Here is an 8,697-nt window from a genome sequence, read left to right as displayed (position 1 = left end):
GGTTTTTGTTTATTTAAAAAAAATTCAGTCGTTAGGTTTTTTTCATCATTTGCCCACTACGAATTGACATTAAATCCCTTCTGTCAACACTGTTCTAATAAAATTTTGACATAGGTGATTTTCGTAATTCGCCGTTAACAGTTTTCACTGCATGTTCTGTATTATTAAAAATTCCCTATGTCAAAATTCAAATTTTTTGCGATAAATCATTCACGTGGTTTCTGAACTATTGTTTTGCCAAATTTCTTGAAATTCTAACGACTGGATCGTTAGAAATCGGCATGTTTCTGCACAAGCAATCGGTCTCAATTTTTCGAGCAACTGCGCATGCGCTGCATTTAACTGGGTTCTTTCGGTAACAAAGAAAAAGCTGAGAATTGCTGGGTTTTTTGCGTCGTTACCTTTTCTAACATATCTTTGTAATAAAAGACTAAAGCCATCAATATACTGGGTTCAATAATAGAGAAAAATAGCGCAGATAGTGCGGGTGTTGAGTAAATAAAATGATCGCTCTGTTGACGGCATGTTTGTTTTTGCAATCCTCGTGCGCGCGCTGAATTGCATCAGCAAAAGCGCGCGCGAAAACTGTGTTCGGCCACCTTAAGCAATGACAACGACGACCTGAGAACAACGCCTAGTAAAAAAAATTATATCTGATTTTACCATCGAATTACTCAATTGTCTAAATCTGTTCAGTACGCCTATTGGTCTCAAAACTTGCTCAGGCTAACAATTTAACGCCAGCGTTCAATTCCAAATGAAAATACGAAAAATTAGCTGCCGTCGTTCGCGTTCCCCAAAATACGCAGAATTTGGTCATTTCACGTTGTTGTTGTGCAGAGGACGGCAAAGAAATGCACCAAGAATTATAACGCACATGCACAGTTTTGCTCATCAAACCTTCTGTTTGGTGGCCTTCTCGTTGCCGTCACTGTCGTGAGTTGCTTAAGCTCCCTAATAACTAATTTAGTCGACACCCTTATTTTCAAGTGTATTGTTAACTCGTTAAGTGTTTAATCCGAACGCCGAAGCATTGTTTGTTGTACAGTAAATCTCCTCAGTTCCTAGACTAAACCCAACCCATACCAAAAGCTATTTTCGAAACTTTTAAGTGAAGTTTACTGAAACAAAACAATAAAGTACAAACTACGTGCAGGGTAAGAAGTCTTGCTTTTTTAAGACAACCTTTAAGCCAGAGGAACGCTTACACGACCTATTCTGGACTTTCTTAGGGATAGCTGTAATTTTTTGGGTCTTGTGAAACTTGAGTATTTTGAAGATCATCCTAGTCTGGTACTCATTCCATGCAGTACTGCACTGAGCAATCGTAATATAATAATTCAGCTATCTCGTCAGTCTTGTAGAATGAGAAATATTGATACGAAATCTGATAGAAAATTGAACAATTTCAGGTTTTAGTGGACAAAAATCTGGTGCCAGAACAATTTCAAGTATTTTACAGTCATTATGACATTTTCTTAAAGCTAAATACATAAATAATTGCCTGAATTAACACCGAAAACAATTTCCCATAGGAAGGAAAGAAAATACATTTCAAAGTTCAGAGAACTTGTGCAAACACAGGCAAAATTTCATCGTCAGTTTCATTTAACCAGTACTTTCAAGTGTTTCATATGAAGTTCAACATTCGTTTTTGACGTTTGGTGTTGCTAGAAATGATTGTTTTTGAGAAGACATCTGAAACAGTCGTACAGAAGTTTGCAATACGATGTAAATAATGGCTATCTCTAAAACGGGGAACGGGGAATCGAGGAACGGGGAAACGGGGAACGGGGAACGGGGAACGGGGAACGGGGAACGGGGAACGGGGAACGGGGAACGGGGAACGGGGAACGGGGAACGGGGAACGGGGAACGGGGAACGGGGAACAGGGAATCTCTAAAAGGGGGAATCTCTAAAAGGGGGAATCTCTAAAAGGGGGAATCTCTAAAAGAGGGAATCTCTAAAAGGGGGCATCTCTAAAAGGGGGAATCTCTAAAAGGGGGCATCTCTAAAAGGAAGAATCTCTAAAAGGGGGAATCTCTAAAAGGAGGAATCTCTGAAAGGGGGAATCCCTAAAAGGGGGAATCTCTAAAAGGGGGAATCTCTAAAAGGGGGAATCTCTAAAAGGGGGAATCTCTAAAAGGGGGAATCTCTAAAAGAGGGAATCTCTAAAAGGGGGAATCTCTAAAAGGGGGAATCTCTAAAAGGGGGAATCTCTAAAAGAGGAAATCTCTAAAAGAGGGAATCTCTAAAAGGGGGAATCTCTAAAAGGGGGAATCCCTAAAAGAGGGAATCTCTAAAAGGGGGAATCTCTAAAAGGGGGAATCTCTAAAAGGAGTATCTCTAAAAGGGGCAATCTGTAAATTTTTTACACTCCTCACTCCTGATATTACTCTCGTGCTTTTTTTTCCTGTAGGCAAAACGATAATTTAATTTATTCTAAACCACAAAAGCAAATAACAAATTTTCATAACAGTATATTCTTAGTGTTTTCTTAGTGTTTTCCCAGCTCCTACAAATTGATGGCGACTGAACAATGTCTGCCTTTATCGTAAATTACACCAGAGAGCAGGATTTCGTCAAGCACTCCAAAACAACAGAACAAAACTAACAAACCTGGCAACGATATGTGCCTATGTTCTAAGCCCTAAAGGTTCTATCTATATTCTTAGTTCAGGAGTGACGTACAGATCTCGTTTGGATATCTAGCGATCGGCTTTCGCCAAAATCAGTGAGCTTACATATCACAGGCTCGTGTTTCCACGCGTAAGCTATCTTATTTCGATCCGTCTCCTCACGATAGTGGTGATTGCTAACCTACACATTTTAAGTCCCTGTGCGCTATTCCATTTTTGTGCAAGTAGAGCAGTCCTCCTGCAACATCAGCGGCAATCTTATCCATAAATGTGCCCTCTATTCCATTGCAGTCTTGACTGTCGATAAGGTACATTAACTCGTTTAACGAGCTCAGCTTTCCTTCACGCCGAAAACTTCAATATCGAAATACACGTACTCTAGCATAATTGCCATGGGGTCCTGGCAAACAGCTTTGAACTGGACGATGTTTTCGTGGCGTAGCTGTGACAACAACGTGGCCTCTTTGGAAAAAGCTTCAACAAAGCCCGCAGAGGACGAGAGCAGTTTCTTCATTACGACGTCTACTGATTCGCGAGCGTTCTGGGAATATTTAGTTCTTAATACGGCACCAAATGAACCTTGTTCGATAACATCTTGTGTGCCGAGGTCATCCCACTTAAAATGTGGAAGACCTTGGAACTTAGCGACCTTTTTCTTTCGAAAAGTAAATGGCAGTGGAACTTTAAATTCCTCTCCAACTGACGGCATGGCGCAAAGAGCGGTCTGGATTAGCAAGGAATCACTGATTATACTGAGCAAATTTCCACCAAAATCTCTGACTAGAACAAAGGAAGTATTGTGAAAAACTGGCATGAAACTCTCCTTACCACCGATGCGACGCCTTGAATCAAACCTCCCGCGAGCAGTTGACGATTCATGCATTCATATGGTTTCCCAGGTCGCCCGCCATTCAATTTTTTTGTAACTAGAAATTATTGTAATGGAGTTTGAAATTTCCTCAATGGAAGATAATCTATATGTCTGTAAACTGACGCTGTAATAAACTTCAGCACATTCGGCAAAATTTTCAAAACGTTAAACAACCTAGGGCTGTCAACAATTGAAATTGAACACCTCAACAGGTATGTTTTAGCACAGTGGACGATGACAACCGATCTTGTCGCGGCATCTTAGCGAAAGTGGTCGCAAAGAACAAGTCCGGATAAAATGTAGGTTAAAATTTGTTCGTCAGCGAATAACAATCCCGTATTGTCGTTTTTCTTTCATCGACCAACGTGTGGAACAAAGTGGCATATACATATAAACCTGAGATATATATTCTGACAGATATAACCTGACAGATATTCCCTGAGGAGATCAGTTTTTAAACTTGACCTTTGCGCGTTCCTGTTACATTTCCTGTAAAATGGCTAGATTGCGGAAAGTCAGAGGCAGTAATAACTACTAATAATAAACTTTACCTGGTTTTTAAAAACATTTATTAAAAGGTATTTTATCCTGCGAACAGGCATTCTAGCGAGAGCGTGTGGAACGGACGAAAAGAAATATTTGCGAGCGAAGGGAAGCCGAGCCGAGCGTTGCAATTTCGTTTCGCAAATTTCCCACTTGAGAGCATGTTCGCAGGCCATAAGCATTGAAGATTCCCACTTTTAAAGATTCTCAGTTGTAATGATTCCCTGTTTTAAAGATTACCGCTTTTAATGATTCCTGCTTTTAATGATTCCCGCTTTTAAAAATTCCCACTTTTAAGGATTCCCGCTTTTAAAGATTCCCGCTTTTAAAGATTCCCCATTTAAAGGATTCCCACTTTTAAAGATTTCCGCCTTTAAAATTTCCCGCTTTTAAAAATTCCCCGTTTAAAAGATTCCCGCTTTTAAAGATTCCCCCTTTTAGAGATCCCCCTTTTTAGAGATTCTCCCTTTTAGAGATTCCCCCTTTTAGAGATTCCCCCTTTTAGAGATTCCTCCTTTTAGAGATTCCTCTTTTTGAGATTCCCCCTTTTAGAGATTCCCTCTTTTAGAGATTCCCCCTTTTAGGGATTCCCCCTTTTAGGGATTCCCCCTTTTACAGATTCCCCCTTTTAGAGATTCCCTCTTTTAGAGATTCCCCCTTTTAGAGATTCCCTCTTTTAGAGATTCCCCCTTTTAGAGATTCCCCCTTTTAGAGATTCCCCCTTTTAGAGATTCCCTCTTTTAGAGATTCCCCCTTTTAGAGATTCCTCCTTTTAGAGATTCCCCTTCTTGAGATTCCCCCTTTTAGAGATTCCCCCTTTTAGAGATTCCCTCTTTTAGAGATTCCCCCTTTTACAGATTCCCCCTTTTAGAGATTCCCTCTTTTAGAGATTCCCCCTTTTAGAGATTCCCTCTTTTAGAGATTCCCCCTTTTAGAGATTCCCTCTTTTAGAGATTCCCCCTTTTAGAGATTCCCCCTTTTAAAGATTCCCTCTTTTAGAGATTCCCTCTTTTAGAGATTCCCCCTTTTAGAGATTCCCCCTTTTTGAGATTCCCCCTTTTAGAGATTCCCTCTTTTAGAGATTCCCCCTTTTAGAGATTCCCCCTTTTAGAGCTTCCCTCTTTTAAAGATTCCCCCTGTTAGAGATTCCCCTTTTTAGAGATTCCCCCTTTTAGAGATTCCCCGTTGCCCGTTCCTCGATTCCTCGATTCCCCGTTCCCCGTTTTAGAGATCGCCTGTAAATAATCTTGGTACTAGGTTTTTATCCACTTGTTTTACTCGAACTTCTGGTGGATTCCGTCTTAATACTGTCACGACTTCGAAGTAATTACTGAGTTTTACAAAAAAAAAATCGTTGAACCAAGATTGCTTACAGAATCCATATTTTACTACACCGAGTCATCAACATTCTCGATATCGTTGGAATGTTTTTTGATACAAAGCGGTGAAATGAAGAGGTGACTATCGCAGTTGTAATTGCAAATTTAAGCAATTGCAAATTAAGCCCGATAAAGATTTTCAGTGCTTCAACGGGATTCGAACTCGTGGCCTCTGCGTTACACGGCAGTTCTCTACCAACTGAGCTAAGAAGACTCATACATTGGGAACAGGCCAGTTTATTGAGTTCATCTTAACCCGTGAAAGACTGAAACATAGATAAGAATGACGTGAACAGAAGAGGAGAATGAGTTGGCAATTGATAGAATTCAAAACATTCGCGCACCAGGGAGGATTTCACAGATGTGATACGCAAACATACATCAACACAATGACGAATATAGTAAATTTTAATGAGTACACATCATAGGTTTGCCAAATCCTTAAACAAGTGCATAAAGAATCTAAACCATATCGAATTTACTTTTAATTAATTAATCGATTTAAATGAGTTCTAAATTTACAAACAATTCGTGTTGTGCAAACTGTGTTGCAATAACCACTAACAACTAATCAAACTTAAGAATTAACGATAACAATTCTTTGGCCTGATAGGCCCTCGTTATACCATGATTACAATCATTTCTGTGCATTACTACATTGCGAGGTTCACAGGCTAACTGTGCATAACAGTTGTTACTACAGCTCGACATACAAACGAAGCCAGTGGCCTTGGATGCCTTAACGTACCCAAACGAACATAACCGTAGTGACAACTGTATAATTCTTCTGTGGGTGAAGAAATGAACGTTAACGTAACAGGAAAATTGTTAGCAGGAATCTATCCCGATTTAATATCCTTCCCCATGGTTACCTAAAGTCCCCATCTTCATGCACACAAGAATAGAGTATTGTGCAAAAGCATCGCGGTTGCCACAGAGAATCGTTCTTCCCCTAAAATCCCCGACTTTTCGTTGGTCAACTTAAAGCCCTATAACACAATAAATTCAACGAAAATGCGCACCAACTAATAACATAACATAATGAAAGCAAGAATAACTCTTTTTGAATACATTCTGCCATAAAAAACAAATCCTTAATTGTACGGACATAATTGTCCAACATACAAGAATTAATAAATAAATAAAAATTAAATTTCAGTAACGCGAATTTTTATCGCGTAAAACATAACCTTAATTAGCATATGCTACTCCTCGGTATTTTTACCTCTAACTGGAAATCAGTTACGTTTCCAACCAGTTACTTCTGTATAACTAGAAATATACTTCAATGAGTTGTAAAATAAAATGCCGAAGTTAAATTAAGTGAAGATTCTACCCTTCCTATGGCTATGAAGCCTGAGAAAATTACTCCACTGCGATTGGCTGAGAGCAGGCCAATTTATCGTAATGCTTAATAAGTATTGCAGTGCAGCGCATATTAACGCGCGCACGTTCGCAATTTTCTCAGTCATATGATAAATGAGTAAAGCCATCCCCCTTTTTTTTCGTTTATTGTCGAATGCGTTTTCTAGTGTGAATCCTTAATTGCACTCGCATTCATATGATTACCTGTAAAAATTGCAAATGGATATTACTGATATATAAAGTTTTGTCGTTTTCTCGACGTCAAGCTATATTGTTGTATCAAACCTACACATGCGCATTATTGTGCTACGTGGCCTTAAAATTTACCCGAAATAAAGAAAATGTTGAAGTTGAAGACTAACGGCCTTCAATGATCCTTTCATTCACCTTTGAGTCAATCGCATCATAAGTACCGTAAAAGCTCTATCAAGTTCTACCCATCTCCCTCTATTTTGCCTCCTCTTCATTCCTAGCCTTCTAGAAATTACAAACATTATCAACTCGAGACATTTTGTTAACAACTGCCTCACAAAATGGAGGTTGCATGCTTGCGTAATCCGACCAGGAGCTTCCATTATTGGACTGACTGGAAAATCCTGGCAACCCAACCGTTAGCCCCTACGGGGAAGGGAGAAAAGCAGGATGCATCCGTCACACTTCAGGTTGTCGCCAAGATGCTGGGCAACTTTTGGGCGACGTTTCTGATTTTGGGAAACTTTTCCTCCGACAATACATGAAAACAAACCAAACAAGCATGTTGTGCACTTCTTGGTAATAAATTCATTCATTTAGGCGCTATGAAATTGTGGATAAAATTGTGCCAAAAAGTCAAATATTAAGCATACGTTTCGCGCCTGGCCTTAGAAGATTTGCTTTGGAGATAGCAACCACAGTAATATTTGGCGAAATGAGAAAATGTTATATCTCGTATAGGCAAGTTATAATAATGACTAATAATGACTTAACTGGTAAAACCAGTAGTTCTCATTGTGGTCCTTAAAATCTACCAAACAACTACAATTACAAATTCAAATAGAAAAATACAAAGAAAAAATACAATTGAAAATTCACTAAAAAATTCTACTAATAATAAAGTTGCCAATTCTAGAATTCCGATCTTTGTATTTCTTGAACATTAGTTTTCTAAATTTACAAAGGGGAATGAGGCCCCTCATAATACTGTCTTGATTGTTCCTAGTCTAGTGCCATTTGCGAAAAATGAACGTTTGCCGGTATTGGTGTTAAAAAAGGAGTGGTTAAGTTCATGTTAGTTGACGCCCGAGTTGTGTAATGGTGTCTGTTGTTGACAAAACCAATATAATGATTAAAGTAATCGGGACACTTCCCATGGATAATATTATGCATTATTATATGTCTCTGTCTCACGATTGAAATTACCAAATTCACGAATTTGATTGGCTGAAATCGATTTTGAAAGCAGTCTAGATTTTCCCATCTAGACCGGCATCTAGACCGGTAATGTTTTGCGGTAAAAACGTTGCAAACTAAAATGCAAAATCATTGTCTATTTTCTTCTAACAATATTTATTTTATGGAAGTGCCAAAAAGCCTGATGAGAAAAAAAGTAAAGAGGATGAGCAAACTTTGGCAGAATTAAATTCAGCTCAGCTCATCGCCGTTCGCAAGCAAAATGTCATTTAGTACAAACCAGTTACATTGAACGAATTAAATTTTTCTTGTTTGCTTAGTTGGTCTGTATGGAAGAATCTTCACCTTGGTCGTGTGTACAGACCTAATTGCATTCGGTCTGTACTCAAGACCTCGGTCAAGATTCTCCCATACAGACCTCCTACTCGGTTAATAAGAGCTACAAATACACAGTTTCCTTTACTCTATTGTGTCACTAATGGAGATCCAGCCTAACCTCTTGAAAAGGCCA

The sequence above is a fragment of the Orbicella franksi genome, chromosome 6, assembly GCF_964199315.1.
Source record: "Orbicella franksi chromosome 6, jaOrbFran1.1, whole genome shotgun sequence".
Classification (NCBI taxonomy): Eukaryota; Metazoa; Cnidaria; class Anthozoa; order Scleractinia; family Merulinidae; genus Orbicella; species Orbicella franksi.
The sequence above is the reverse complement of the archived record's forward strand: the minus strand, read 5'-3'. Positions refer to the sequence as shown.